The following is a 16,605-nucleotide window of genomic DNA, read 5'->3' as shown; positions in this document are numbered from 1 at the left end:
ACCACAAGCCGACCGGCTCCTGTAGATATATATGTCGGCAGAATGGCGCGGCTGGGCAAAGTAACGCACCGTACGATCGTGTCACGGAGCTGAAGAACGGGGAGATGCCAATTTAAACACAGCATCTCCCTGTTCTGCCTAGTGACAGGACACAGATCGCCTGCTCCCTGCCATCGAGAGCGGCGATCAGTGTCGTGTCACTGCTAGCCCATCCCCCAGACAGTTAGAAACACTGCCCAGGACACACTTAACCCCTCCCCCTTCACTGCCAGTGACATTTTTACAGTAATCAAAGCAATTTTATAGCATTGATCGCCGTATTAAAGCCAATGGTCCCAAAATTGTGTCAAAATTGTCCGATGTGCCCGCCATAATGTCGCAGTCATGATAATAATTGCTGATCGCCACCATTACTAGTAAAAAAAAAATATTGATAAAAAAGCCATAAAACTATCCCCTATTTTGTAGACGCTGCCTAGAGATATGACCGAGATCACTGCTCCTTGTCATCGGGAGCAGTGATCGCTGTGATGTCATTAGTAGCCCATCCCTCCCTACAGTTAGAACACCTACCTAGGACACACTTAACGCCTTGATCGCCCCCTAGTGTTTAACCCCCTTCCTGGACAGTGTCATTTACACAGTAATCACTGCATTTTTATAGCACTGATTGCTGTATAAATGACAATGGTCCCAAAATAGTGTCAAAAGTGTCCGTTGTGTCCACGGTGATGTCGCAGTCATGATAAAAATCGAATATCGCTGCCATTACTAATAAAAAAAAATATTAATAAAAATGCTATAAATCTATCCCCTATTTTGTAGACGCTATAACTTTTGCACAAACCAATCAATAAGCGCTTATTGCGATTTTTTTTTTTTTTTTTACCGAAAATATGTAGAAGAATACATATCGGCCTAAACTGAGGAAAAAAAATATGTTTTTTTATATATTTTTGGGGGGATATTTATTATGGCAAAAAGTAAAAAATAATGCATTTTTTTCAAAATTGTCGCTCTTTTTTTGTTTATAGCGCACAAAATAAAAACCGCAGAGGTGATAAAATACCACCAAAAGAAAGCTCTATTTGTAGGGGGAAAAAAGGACATCAATTTTGTTTGGGTACAATGTCGCACGACTGCGCAATTGTGAGTTAAAGCGACGCAGTGCCGAATCGCAAAAAGTGCTCTGGTCAGGAAGGGGGTAAATCCTTCCGGAGCTGAAGGGGTTATAAAAGTTGACCGCGCATAAGCGCTGATAAACGTCGATAAACGTTCAAAAAAGTGGCTCACCAGCAATTTTATTTTTTACGTTTTTGATCCATTGAAAATAAATAAATGTCTTTAGAAAAAAAAAAAACGCTAATAAACGCTATTGCAAAAACAAAAAAAAAAGTTTGAAAAACTCAATGCATAGCTACTGTCGTTTTTATAACGTTATTTTGATGTCCAGTGTGCATGAGGCATAAAACTTTATTATAACAGCTGGTATCTATACTTGGAGCTGAACTCCAGGATATGCAAATGTTGTCTAAATACAAATATCAATTGTATTCCTCCCTGAATCTTGGTGTATTTTGTGTATTTATTCCAGATCTGTGTAGTAATCCAGTGTAAGACTTTCCCTTGGTAATAAAGACCGCTCACTGCTGCTCTCTCTCCTCGTGCAGGGGGACTGGTTTTGTCTCCGCCCCTCCTGTCGTTTTCTGAAGTGGGTGGAGCCTGCTGGGTCCCTCCCACCGCTCTGCTTTCTGCACAGGCTACGTACAGCACAGTGATGATGGCACTGCTACTTTTATAAGGTAATATCTGGGTTTGTAAAAGCACACAAAGTCGATTTATATCTCTTGAGGAATATCATCCTGACGTCACATGGTACTGCCACTGATGCGTTTCGTCACGTGACTGTGACTTAACTGATTAACCACTTCCGGAGTGCCCACTGTACGTACACTGAGGCAGGGCGGCCCGGCTGTGCGAACTGATGTACGTCGGTCTGTGCATTAGATGCAGCGGGCATGCGCCCACCGCCAGAGGCGCCGGCAACACACCGTCGGAGCTTGCCAGGGGGTCTGGCGGAATCGATGTCTGCCAGCCACCCGCGTTTGCGGTAAAGAGAGGCAGAAGGGGGATCTGTCTATGTAAACAAGGCGGATCCCCATTCTGACAGGGGAGGAGAGAGAGAGATCAGCTGTTCCTAGTGATCAGAAATAGCGATCTCTGGGTACTCCCAGTCAGTCCGTCCCACTGAGGCCGCGTACACACGCGCGGACTGTTCGCCCAACTTTGTCCGCTGAACAGTGTTTGGGCGGACAGTCCGCTCGTGTGTGGGCTTTCAGCGGACAGTTTCAGCGGACAGTTTGACGAACAAGGTTTTACGGAATTTCCGAAAAACTGTCCGCTGAAACCTTGTTTCAGCGAACAGTCCGCTCGTGTGTAGGCTTGTTCGTCAAACTAAGTTCCGCGCATGCTCAGAAAGGATTTACACGCCGAAAGTTATAATGCAGTGTATAGGACGTCGTATTTTCCGTCCCGTCGTACGTGCCGTTCACGTCATCGCGCACGGTTTCAGCAAACTGTTCGTCCGTCGTGTGTGGCCATGTCCGTCCATGCTAATTTTGAGCGGACTGTTTGCCGAAACTGTTTGACGGACAAAGTTGGGCGAACAGTCCGCGCGTGTGTACGCGGCCTGACAGTTAGAAAGCGCCTCCCTAGGGAACACTAAACCCTTTGATCACCCCTAGTGTTAAACCCCTTCCCTGCTGGTGCCTTTTTATAGCACTGTCTTGGTGTCACTGGTCACCAAAATGTGTCACTTAGGGTCAGATTTGTCCGCTGCAATGTCGCAGTCCCAATAAAAATTACTGATCCCCCCATTACTAGTAAAAACTATTTAAAAAAGTCCCTAAATCTTTCCCCTATTTTGTAGACACTGTAACTTTTGCGCAAACCAATCAATATACGCCTTTTGCGATATTTTTGTACCAAAAATATGTAGCAGAATACATATTGGCCTAAACTGATGAATAAAATAGTTTATATATATATATATACACACACGCACACACACAAAACAATTGTCAGTCTTTTTTTGTTTATAGTGCAAAAAGTACTATGCAGAATTGCATAGTAGCCCATTGTGTGTCACTTACCTGAAACTGAAGCCTGCGATGTGTCCGATGTCCCTGCTGGCTGGAAGCATCCATCTTCACCCCTCTTCCTTCCGGGGCCGCGAACTCCGGCTCCGTGACTGGCCCGGAGTCGCGTGACACCACTCCCGCGAACTGCAAGTCTACTTGAAAGTGCAATCACCCTAAATCTAATGCGACGTACACACGACCGGAATTTCCGGCAGACTAGGTCCGACGGGATCAGTCCGTCGGACAATCCGATCGTATGTGGGCTAGTCTGGTCGTTTTTCAAAAAAACCATCAGACGGACCTAGACTCTGACGGACTAAAATCGGGGAAACCGTTTGTCTGTATGCTAGTCCGACGGACCAAATATGACGCAAGGGCAGCAATTGGCTACTGGATATTGAACTTCCTTGTTTAGTCCCGTTTACGTCATCACATTCAAAATGAACGTACTTTCGAAAGGACTTAGTCCGTTCATGTGTGGCCAAGTCCATTCGTTCAGAAAGTCCATCGGAACTCCACCGAAAATCTGTCGGGAAGACCGTCGGACCTAGTCTACCGGAAAGTCCGGTCGTGTGTACGCGGCATTAGGGGTAGATCTGAAATTAGTGGAAACTCTGCTGATTTTATCATCCAATCATGTGCAAGCTAAAATGCTTTTTTTTTTAAATAAGCAGAGCACAATTTTGGGACTTTAAATGAAGTGAGCATCAAAGAGGTGCCCGCCTCCATCCCTATCAAAATATTAAAAATGAGGGGAGGGGGAAAAAGGGAAGAGGGTGGGACTTTAGATGAAGCACACAGCAAGTAAAAAAGTTGTTCAAGCGACTAGAAAATGACATTTATTCATATTTCATAATCCATAATCCACCATAAAACATTTTGGGCATCAAGCCTCTAACAAACATTTTGGGCATCAAACCTCTATAAGGTGGATCTTAAATAAACATACAATGTATAAAAATGTATCACAATCCGATAGATCTTAACATTTGAAAAAAGCAGCAATGACAATTAATGCATATAGTACACAGAGTAATAATAAATTATATTGAATACACATAAAATCAAATGATGTCTTATTTTTCCATGATTAATGTAGAAATAAAAAATGATAAAGGCTCGACGCGTTTCGCGGCACGACAACCGCTCATCAGGAGCAAAATAATGGAGTAAATCTAAAAAAATAAAAGAAAAAAATGAACAAAAGATAAAAAAATAAAATAACAAAGATTGAATAAGAAATATAAAAGGAAGAGAAGTATAATTTTATAATTAATGAGAGCTATGCATCCAACTCACGTCTGCACCCACACACCAGCAGATTAGCATCGAGGATCGCCACAACATCGCAGAGCAAAACTCCCGGTCACCACAAAGGCCAGCATGGGCGATAACACCCACCACAGGCACCTCCAAAGTGAAAATGTGCATGTGTGATGTGTGAATGAAAATCCCAAAGGGGAGCCTAAGTGAAAATAATTGAAAAAAAAATTGATGTTAATAATGTATATATGTTAGTGTATCAACAAAGTGGAAAAAAATAAATAAATAAATTGCATGTCCCCCTCGGATCTACAGCGACTTTACTTCCAAGTGCACTTGCAGTGCAAAGTAGATTTCCCTTTAGTAAATAACCCCCTCTGTAACCCTCAGAAGTGATCTAAATCCCATTGCATGCTTGAAACCCACAAAACGCCCTTTTTTTCGCCATTTCCCATCGATTCCAATTTTTCGTCAGTCTCTTAATTTTTACAACAATTTTGGGGAAATTAAAAAAAATCTGTTTCATTCGTTTTTCCTGCCCTTTGCTTTGATGTAATTCTACCTTGTTAGCACCAGGGAGGGACATATAGAACAGGTAAAAGTCCACATATAATGGATACCGGATCTCTATGCTGTAACCAGTTTCCCATCAATTTATTACCTTAAACAAACACTGGCAGTGAAGGGAGAAGTTGAAGTGTAACTAAGAAAGAAAAGGTTTCACAATACATTGTCACTGATACCATTAGTCATTCTATTCTGGGAGAGTCCTGTAGGTAATGCAGTGCTGGGCTGTGTGTGCACAGCAAACTGGGCATCTAATGTAAAAATGATTGACCGAAAAATTCCATTTACAATGGAACTTCCTATATCAATCTTCCCTGTCACTGCAGTAACGTGACACTTCTTCCCACACCTACAGTCCTTTTGTGGACAATTGTCCCATGATTTCAGAAATAGGTGTACAAAATAAGAAGTGAAACATTTTTTTATGCATTAAAAGTAATATTCCATTCATTGTTCTTTTAGTTTAAATAGAGTGGAGAAGAGATAGCACTTCTTATATTGCTATTAGAAATGACACCCATGGCAGATGATGAAGTGTACTGTATGAAGTATAAGCAACATTTTGGTCTTCACCAGAGCACCCTACAAGAGTGATGGGCCGGAGACCCCAGTGGTCTTTTGGGCTTGCTGCAAAATGACACCAGGTCACAGTCCTCAAGATCATCCCACCAAAGGGGTTGCAGGAACAGGGTGGCTACATTGTGGTGATAGAGTACAGGATAACAGAAGATGAGAGTGTGAGCAGAGGTGGAGGCAACGGCAGACAAGAAAGGAGTACGTTTTCAGGCAAAAGTTGAAGCAGGCAGCAGACAGGAGAGTAGTTTGTGTCGAGGCAGAGGCAGAGGCGGGGGCAGTGGCAGACAAGAAAAATTTCAGTGTCCAAGCAGAATTTGAGGCAGGCAGCAGACAGGGGAGTAGTTTGTGTCCAGGTAGAGGTGGAGGCAGGTGGCAGACAAGAGAGTAGTCAGTGTCGAAGCAGGGGTGGAGGCAGGCAGAAGACAATAGAGTAGTCAGTGTCCAGGAAGAGGATAAGGGAAAGTGGAAGTGTGAGCAGATTGCTATTAGAAATTACATCCATGGCAGGTGATGTGGGCTTACCCAAGGTATGAAGTATAAGCGACATTTTGGTCTTCCTCCGAGCACCCCACAAGAAGTGACGGGCCGAAGACCCCAGTGGTCTTTTGGGCTTGCTGCAAAATGACACCAGGTCACAGTCCTCAGGATCATCCCACCAAAGGGGTTGCAGGAACAGGGTGGCTACATTGTGGTGACAGAGTACAGGATAACAGAAGATGAGAGTGTGAGCCGAGGTGGAGGCAACGGCATACAAGAAAGGAGTACATTTTCAGGCAAAAGTTGAAGCAGGCAGCAGACAGGAGAGTAGTTTGTGTCCAGGCAGAGGCAGTGGCAGACAAGAAAAATTTCAGTGTCCAAGCAGAATTTGAGGCAGGCAGCAGACAGGGGAGTAGTTTGTGTCCAGGTAGAGGTGGAGGCAGGTGGCAGACAAGAGAGTAGTCAGTGTCGAAGCAGGGGTGGAGGCAGGCAGAAGACAATAGAGTAGTCAGTGTCCAGGAAGAGGATAAGGGAAAGTGGAAGTGTGAGCAGATTGCTATTAGAAATTACATCCATGGCAGGTGATGTGGGCTTACCCAAGGTATGAAGTATAAGCGACATTTTGGTCTTCCCCGAGCACCCCACAAGAAGTGACGGGCCGAAGACCCCAGTGGTCTTTTGGGCTTGCTGCAAAATGACACCAGGTCACAGTCCTCAGGATCATCCCACCAAAGGGGTTGCAGGAACAGGGTGGCTACATTGTAGTGACAGAGTACAGGATAACAGAAGATGAGAGTGTGAGCCGAGGTGGAGACAGCGGCATACAAGAAAAAAGTAAGTGTTCATGCAGAAGTTGAAGCAGGCAACAGACAGGAGAGTAGTTTGTGTCCAGGCAGAGGTGGAGGCAGCAGCAGGCAAGATAGTAGTCAGTGTCCAGGCAGAATTTGAGGCAGGCAGCAGACAGGGGAGTAGTTTGTATCCAGGCAAAGGTGGAAGCAGGTGGCAGACAAGAGTAGTCAGTGTCCAGGCAGGGGTGGAGGCAGGCAGCAGATAAGAGAGTAGTCAGTGTCCAGACAGAGGTGGAGGTAGGTGGCAGACAAGAGAGATGTCAGTGACCAGGCTGAGGTGGAAGCAGGCAGAAGACAAGAGAGTAGTCAGTGTCCAGGCAGAGGTGGAGGCAGGCAGAAGACAAGAGAGTAGTCAGTGTCCAGGCAGAGGTGGAGGCAGGCAGAAGACAAGAGAGTAGTCAGTGTCCAGGCAGAGGTGGAGGCAGGCAGAAGACAAGAGAGTAGTCAGTGTCCAGGCAGAGGTGGAGGCAGGCAGAAGACAAGAGAGTAGTCAGTGTCCAGGCAGAGGATAAGGGAAAGTGAGAGTGTGAGCAAATTGCTATTAGAAATTACATCCATGGCAGGTGATGTGGGCTTACCCAAGGTATGAAGTATAAGCAACATTTTGGTCTTCCCCCGAGCACCCCACAAGGAGTGATTGGGAACCTCCATGGTTTAGGAGATATTTACAAAAAAGCAGAGTGCCGATGACATACGGCGCATGCACACTTTAGAAAGGGCATATCGTGCCCTTTCTAATAGGGGTCATGCTGTGACTGGCGGCTCCCGCGCACATGCGAGGGAGCAACGCCACGCGACTCCAGCCAGTCACCGAGCTGGAGTTTGCGGCCCCGGAAGGAAGAGGGGAGAAGATGAACGCTCCCTGCTAGTGGGGAACCTGTGACATCGCTGGCTCCGGTTTCAAGTGACACATAATGGGCTACTATGAGATGCATAGCAGCCCAGTATTCTTTACATTTGCAGGGAAATAAAGAGGAAGTAAAACCGACCAGGGTTTACTTCCTATTTAAAGATACATTTTGATGTAGAATTGATATGCAGGGAGTTTTACTTTCCACAGTGCTTAGATTGTCACTTATACTTAAATAATACCTCTAGATGTAAAGAAGGTTACAGCCTAACAATAAAAGGCTTTATCAGTTACAGTGGTCAAAGTAGCTTCTTCACACAGCATCTTTTAATTGTAAGCTCTCATGATCTGGGCTCTCCTTTTTTTGTGTAGCACTTTTCCTGGAAAATACACCCAGGTTTTCTTTACTAGTACAGAGGCTGCCGGTCACAAGCACAATTCTACACACACCTATCATACAGTAAATTATGTGGTCAGGGAGCAGTATCAGAACCTACATAAGCTATGGCACCAACATCCCATTTAGATAAGAGAAAACATTGGGGAGATATGGGACTTTATGGGTGCAAAGCATTGAAACAACAATATGTAAAATATATACACATTTTATCAAATAAACAATGTCATATAAACAATACATGCAATATAATCATGACCATAGGTGTGTGCAAGGCATCATATTGATGACAATGACTTACTGTAGTCATGTTCATGTTTTTTTCTACATGTTTCGCTGTATGGCTTCTTCAGGAAAGAATGTGGGGGTTTATTTATTTTAGATATAAGAACCTATAATTTGACAACTCATGATATGATGCCTATCCTGTGCAGCTCGATGTGAGGCTGGTTGGAATCCCTGGGGGCCCCATGTCGAGCTGCACAGGAAAATAGGCATTGTTTGATGATTGGGGGTCCACGTTATCTCCCTTTGTCTCTGATGGGACCATGAGCCCGAATTCATGGAAGGGTTGCTTTTAACCCACAGTTGACAGTTGTGTAATGATCTTTTTTTTTTTTGCGATACAATTCCTGTTATCTTTTGGACGGTTGAGGCTCCCTGTTTAATAGTCTATTATTTCCAGATTGCTACATTCCAAGATACCTGTAAACATCTGATATTATATTACTCATCCCTCCCTACTGGTGATCTGGTAATATTCGGTAGTTTATGGTTATGTGGATGCAGTACATGGCCGGATCTCATTCTTCATCTAATTTTTAACACGGTTCAGACCCCCACATTCATATCATGAGTTGTCGAATTATAAGTTCTTAGATCTAAAATAAACAAACCCCCACATTCTTTCCTGAAGAAGCCACACGGCGAAACATGTAGAAAACATGAACGTGACTACAGTAAATCATTGTCATCAATAGGATGCTTTGCACACACCTATGGCCATGATTATATTCTATGTATTGTTTTTATGACATTGTTCATTTAATAAAATGTGTATACAGTGGTGTGAAAAAGTGTTTGCCCCCTTCCTCATTTCCTGTTCCTTTGCATGTTTGTCACACTTAAGTGTTTCGGAACATCAAACCAATTTAAACAATAGTCAAGGACAACACAAGTAAACACAAAATGCAATTTGTAAATGAAGGTGTTTATTATTAAAGGTGAAAAAAAATCCAAACCATCATGGCCCTGTGTGAAAAAGTGATTGCCCCCCTTGTTAAAACATACTATAACTGTGGTTGTCAACACCTGAGTTCAATTTCTCTAGCCACACCCAGGCCTGATTATTGCCACACCTGTTCACAATCAAGGCATCACTTAAATAGGAGCTGCTTGACACAGTAAGGTCCACCAGAAGATCCTTAAAAGCTACACATCATGCCGAGACCCAAAGAAATTCAGGAACAATTGAGAAAGAAAGTAATTGAGATCTATCAGTCTGGAAAGGGTTATAAAGCCATTTCCAAAGCTTTGGGAATCCAGCGAACCACAGTGAGAGCCATTATCCACAAATGGCGAAGACATGGAACAGTGGTGAACCTTCCCAGGAGTGGCCGGCCGCCCAAAATTACCCCAAGAGCACAGCGACGACTCATCCAAGAGGTCACAAAAGACCCCACAACAACGTCCAAGGAACTGCAGGCCTCACTTGCCTCAGTTAAGGTCAGCGTTATGCCTCCACCATCAGGAAAAGACTGGGCAAAAATGGCCTGCATGGCAGAGTTCCAAGGAGAAAACCACTGCTGAGCAAAAAGAACATCAAAGCTCGTCTCAATTTCTCCACAACACATCTTGATGATCCCCAAGACTTTTGGGACAACATTCTGTGGACCGATGAGACAAAAGTGGAACTCTTTGGAAGGTGTGTGTCCAAGTATATCTGGCATAGAAGGAACACTGCATTTCATAAAAAGAACATTATACCAACAGTAAAATATGGTGGTGGTAGTGTGATGGTCTGGGGCTGTTTTGCTGCTTCAGGACCTGGAAGACTTGCCATGATAAAAGGAACTATGAATTCTGCTGTCTACCAAGAGATCCTGAAGGAGAATGTCCGACCATCTGTTCGTGTACTCAAGCTGAAACGAACTTGGGTTCTGCAGCAGGACAATGATCCTAAACACACCAGCAAGTCCACCACCGAATGGCTGAAGAAAAACAAAATGAAGACTTTGGAGTGGCCTAGCCAAAGTCCTGACCTGAATCCTATTGAGATGTTGTGGTATGACCTTAAAAAGGCCGTTCATGCTCGAAAACCCTCTAATGTAACTGAATTAGGACAATTCTGCAAAGAAGAGTGGGCCAAAATTCCTCCAGGACGCTGTAAAAGCCTCATTGCACATTATCGCAAACGCTTGGTTGCAGTTGTTGCTGCTAAGGGTAGCCCAACCAGTTATTAGGTTTAGGGGGCAATCACTTTTTCACACAGGGCCATGATGGTTTGGATTTTTTTTCACCTTTAATAATAAACATCTTCATTACAAATTGCATTTTGTGTTTACTTGTGTTGTCCTTGACTATTGTTTAAATTGGTTTGATGTTCCGAAACACTTAAGTGTGACAAACATGCAAAGGAACAGGAAATGAGGAAGGGGGCAAACACTTTTTCACACCACTGTATATCTTTTACATATTGTTGTTTCAATGCTTTGCACCAATAAAGCCCCATATCTCCCCAATGTTTTCTCACACCTATAATACAGGCTAAGTCTAGAGGATGTATTTTTACAATTTATTGCTGAATAACTTATAACAGGAGAGGAGAGAAGTTTAGGGTCTCAGGATACTCCAAAACGATATTAACAATCAACAGGAGAACAATCCTCACACTAAATCATAACTGTCATCACACATGAAAGTCCCAAACCCAGTCCTACTCAGTGTCCTAGGAGCCGCACACCTCTCAGGTTCCAACAGAAGAGTCTCCAAATCAGGACGTCTGGCAGTGCCTCCAGCACTGATCATTTACCTGTCTTCTCCGACCCTCAGCCCAGCTACTGCTGAGCCACAGACTGTAGTGAAAATCCTCTTGCAATCTTCTCCAGGCCCTCAGCCTAACTCCTACAGAGGCCCAGACTGTAGCAAAAAAAAAACTCTTGCAATATTCTCCAGGCCCTCAGCTTAAAGTGGTTGTAAACCCTTACAAACCACTTTGACCTACAGGTAAGCCTAGATTAAGGCTTACCTGTAGGTCCAAGAAATATCTCCCAAACTTATACAGTTTAGGAGATATTTGCCCGAAGACGGGCACCGCTGTCTACGGCGCATGCGCTGTAGACAGCGGCGCGCAGGCGCACTGACCGTGGCATCCTCGATGACGAAGATGCCGCGCAATGCCGCGCTTCTCGGCTCTCGTGCGCATGCGTGGGAGTGATGTCATCACGGCTTCGCCGAATGACAGCGGCGGAGCTGCGAGACCCCACCGAGAAGATGGATGCGCCGAACTACAGGGGACAGCGGTGACTTCGCTGGCTCCTGTGTCAGGTAAGTGACACATAACGGACTACTATGAGATGCATAGTAGTCCATTATGCTTTGCCTTTGCAGGGAATGAAAGAGGAAGTAAACTCATCAGGGTTTACTTCCTCTTTAACTCCTGCTAAATCCAAGACTGCAATCCTTGACTCAGTAAAGCTGCCTCCAGGGGCAGCAGCCCCAAGAGAACTGGAACCCTCCTGGCAGAGAATGAGCACACTGGAAAGGCCTCCCGAACATTTATTACCTCCCCAGCCACCTCCTGGATACCTCTTTCCAGGGATTGGCTGGGGCTTAATAAATATTCATACTAGTCGTTTGACTCCCCCTGCCCTGTATACTTCTACGAGAAGAGGTGGGAGAAATAAAACACCCAGCTAGGAAACCCTGACCAGACAAAAGCAATCAATTGCTGCACCAGTTATTACAGTGAGTCAAAAACTACATTTAGCCTAGTAGCCTAACTAGAGGAGGGCACTACATTTGTAAAGCGCTGTGCAAACTGTTTGCATTATGTGAGGCCTGAATAATAGTAATTGTTTTTAGTGAATCCAAGAGTGTGTTGAGGGACACTTAAGCAACTTGCCTCATAAGTGGGAAGTTGCCATAGGCAAGCCTGCATTTCTCAATCCTTTTAACATGGAGGAACCCTTGAAATACCGTATTTATCGGCGTATAACACACACAGGCATATAACACGCACCCCAATTTAAGAGGGAAGTTTCAGGATTTTTTTTTTTTTTTTTTAAATAAACCTCTTTGAAGCAAAATAATGGTCAGTGAGCATCAATGCAGCCTGATTAGTGCCCATCTGCAGCTTCAGTGCAGCCTAATCTGTGCCCATCTGCAGCCTGATCTGTGCCCATTTGCAGCCTGATCTTACATAGTTACATAGTTGGCCAGGTTGGAAAAAGACACAAGTCCATCCATTTCAACCACAAAATAATAATAATAATAATATCATACAATCCCATATACTCAATTCTATACCCACAGTTGATCCAGAGGAAGGCAAAAAACCCCAGCAGAGAATAATTCAATTTGCTAAAGCAGGGGAAAAAATTCCTTCCTGATCCCCCGAGAGGCAAATGGACTTTCCTTGATCAACTTTACTTTTGCCCATCTGCAGCCTGATCTTTGCCCATCTGCAGCCTGATCTTTGCCCATCTGCAGCCTGATCTGTGCCCATCTGCAGCCTGATCTGTGCCCATCTGCAGCCTGATCTGCGCCCATCTGCAGCCTGATCTGCGCCCATCTGCAGCCTGATCTGCGCCCATCTCCCCCATCAATGCAGCTGCCTGATTAAGCCTCACCATCTCTCAATGGAGGAAATCACTGAGCTGTCATCTCCTGCTTACTCGGCTCTCAGTCTGCAGTCACACACACAGTCCCGCCTCCGCCATCGGCATTGGACCAGCTCCTGTGATAGACAGAACACTGGTCCAGTGCTGGTGGCGGAGGCGGGACTGTGTGTGTGATGTGAGAGCCGAGTGGAGGGAAGGAGACTGTTCGGTGAATACCGGGGGCGCTCATTTCCCTCCTTCCCCTCTGAGGTACGCTGTCGGCGTATAACAGGCACCCCTGATTTGCCCCCTATTTACAGGGGAAAAAGTGCGTGTTATACGCCAATAAATACGGTAACTTTCTGGGCTCAGGGTGCCTATGCTAATAATTACTATGTCTATATCTCACTGTACCTGCAGTGGTCTCCAAACTGCGGCTGTATTATTATTTATTTTATTAAAATTTTTTAATTTTTACACTGTCCCTTTACATTTTTTTTAACACTTTTATTGCTATCGCAAGAAGTGTAAACATCCCTTGCCATAGCAATAAAGCATGACAGGTCCTCTTTATGAAGAGATCTGGATCAATAAGACTCGACATATCTCCTCTACAGGGCCAGATTAAGAGCATCATGGGCCCGATGCTAAGGATTTTGGTGGGCCTTTTTATGAAAATAAATAAAATGAAAATGCAAACAATTTTTTGTTAAATTAAATTAAGGGGGGGGGGGTGATACCGAGATAGGGGGCTGAACAAGAGGGGATGAGAGGGAGGGGAAACGAGAGAGAAAGGGGGTGAGAGAAAGGGGAATAGAGAGAGGGTGTTGGGAAACAGGGGGTTGAAGGGGGCAAGAGAGAGAGAGAGAACAGGGTGAAAGAGATGGGATGAGAGATAGAGGGGGTGAGGGGGTAAAACAGAAAAAGAGGGGGGTGAGAGTGAGGGGGAGAGTCTGTGGGGGGGGGGGGGGGGGGCAGCACAGCATAGTACATTACACGGGGGGGGATAGCCCAGTACATTACATGGTTGGCACAACACATTACATGGTGGATACATGGATACAGCACATTTAATGGTGGGCAAAGCACAGCAAATTACATAGTGGGCACAGCACATTACATGGTTGGCACTGCCCAATACAGCGCATTACAAGGTAGGCACAGCACGACATGGTTGGCACAGCATATGACATGGTCGGTACTGCACAACACAGCACATTCCATGGTGGGCACAACACAGCACATGCACAAGGTGGGCACAAGACCTTATATGGTGGGCACAGCACATGACATGGCAGGCACAGCTGAGCACATTACATGGTGGGCACTGCACATTACAAGTGGGCACTGCACAGCACGTTATATGGTGGGCACTGCACGGCACAGCACATTACATGGTGGACACCGCACATGACATAGTAAGCCCTGCACAACACAGCACATTGCATGGTGGGCACAACACAGTACATGCACAAGATGAGCACAGGACCTTATATGGTGGGCACAGCACATGACATGGCAGGCACAGCTGAGCACATTACATAGTGAGCACTGCACAGCACATTATATGGTGGGCACAGCATATTATATGTTGGGTACTGCACATGGCATAGTGGGCACTGCACAAAACAAGGTGGGCACTGTATGACACCACATGACATGGTGGGCACTGCACGACACAGCACAGCACATTACATTGTGAGCACAGCACATTAAATGGTGGACACCGCACATGACATGGTGAGCCCTGCACAACACATTCCATTGTGGGTACTGCACGACACATGCCATGGTGGACAATGTACAGCACATTACATGGTAGGCACTGTATGACGCAGCACATGACATGGTGGGCACTGCACAGAAATTTACATGGTGGGCACTGTATGACACATCACATTACATGGTGGGCAATGCATGGCACAGCACATTACATGGTGGGCACAACACATTACATGGTGGGCACTGCATGGTATAGCACATTTCATGGTGGGCAATGCAACTGCACATTACATGTTAGGAACGGCATATTAAATAGTGGGCACTACTGAACAGCACAGCACATTACACAGTGGGCACAACACACTACATGCTGAGCATAACACATGGCATGGTGGGAACTGCACATGACGTGGTGGGCACTGCATGGAACAGCACATGACATGGTGGGCACTGGGAGGCACATAACATGACATGGTGGGCACTGCACATTACATGGCAGGCACTGCATGGCACAGTACATGACATGGTGGGCACTGCATGGCACATGACATGGTGGGCACTGCATGGCACATGACATGGTGGGCACTGCACATAACATGGTGGGAACAGCACACGACATAGTGGGCACTGCACATCACATGAAGAGCAATGCAATGTACAGCACATGACATGGTGGGCACTGCACGTTACATAGTGAACACTGCAATTCACAGCACATGACATACTGGACACAGCACATTTCTTGGGGGCACTGCAATGCACATGACATGACATGGTGGGCACTGCACATGACATGGTGGGCACTGGGCACAAGAGCACATTACATGGGGTCACCGGGCACAAGAGCACATTACATGGGGGGCACCGGGCACAAGAGCACATTACATGGGGGGCACCGGGCACAAGAGCACATTACATGGGGGGCACCGGGCACAAGAGCACATTACATGGGGGGCACCGGGCACAAGAGCACATTACATGGGGGGCACCGGGCACAAGAGCACATTACATGGGGGGCACCGGGCACAAGAGCACATTACATGGGGGGCACCGGGCACAAGAGCACATTACATGGGGGGCACCGGGCACAAGAGCACATTACATGGGGGGCACTGGGCACAAGAGCACATTACATGGAGGCACTGGACACAAGAGCACATTACATGGGGGCACTGGGCACAAGAGCACATTACATGGGGGCACTGGGCACAAGAGCACATTACATGGGGGGCACTGGGCACAAGAGCACATTACATGGGGGGCACTGGGTACAAGAGAGCACATGACAAGGGGGGAAGCAGCAGTGTGTCCCCTAGCACAATAATTACACAACAGTTCCCTAACACATTTACTAACCTCATGTCAACAGCATGGGAGATGTCCTTCCTCCCGGGCTCCTGCTGGATAAGACAACATCAGCGCCCCTCCCCCAGGCACAGAGGATCTGTGTGAGATCCTGTGATAGGAGTCAGATATCTACAGAGACAAGATTCAGCTGCAGAGACTTACACTTATCTCCTCCATGTGTGCAGTAAGGGGCAGAAGAAGCTTCGTAAAATTTCCGAAGCTGAACGGCGCCTGCGGCGTGAGTGGAGGTGGTAGCCCCACCATCCAAGCGGACATAGGGTTGTGAAAATTCGCTCGCCACGCTTCGCTGCGCTCGGCTCTTTTTTATTCCAACTCTATGTCCACTTGGATGGTGGGGCTAGAACCTGGACTCAGCACGCAGGCTTCGTTCATCCTCGGCTATTTTCTATTTATCTGTGTTGCTGTGTACTGCGCATGCGCAGTACACAGCAGACGCTATCTGATGGGGGACCTTATATGATAAGACACCGGCCCTGCTCCTCTACAATGGAAAGCATGAGATCAACAAAAAAAGTGTAGATCTCAAGCTTTCTAAAAAAAAAAAAAAGAAAAATGGTCTTGTTTACATTGGGCAGAA

The 16,605-nt window shown here is 45.8% G+C and overlaps 1 long non-coding RNA gene across 1 annotated transcript; it reads right to left on the bottom strand.

Moving 5' to 3' along the window:
* Positions 1-3,993: 3,993 nt before the first annotated feature.
* LOC143995961 (uncharacterized) lies at positions 3,994-16,107 on the bottom strand. The gene is made up of 3 exons (XR_013277492.1): positions 16,017-16,107; positions 4,440-4,605; positions 3,994-4,315 (listed from the first exon to the last, which is right to left on the bottom strand). It is a non-coding gene; the product is annotated as an uncharacterized LOC143995961 (long non-coding RNA).
* Positions 16,108-16,605: the final 498 nt, after the last annotated feature.

This window comes from Lithobates pipiens, unplaced genomic scaffold (assembly GCF_037356315.1).
Source record: "Lithobates pipiens isolate NorthernLeopardFrog02 unplaced genomic scaffold, aLitPip1_a1.2 Scaffold_19, whole genome shotgun sequence".
Classification (NCBI taxonomy): domain Eukaryota; kingdom Metazoa; phylum Chordata; class Amphibia; order Anura; family Ranidae; genus Lithobates; species Lithobates pipiens.
This window is presented reverse-complemented; position numbering and strand designations above follow the sequence as displayed.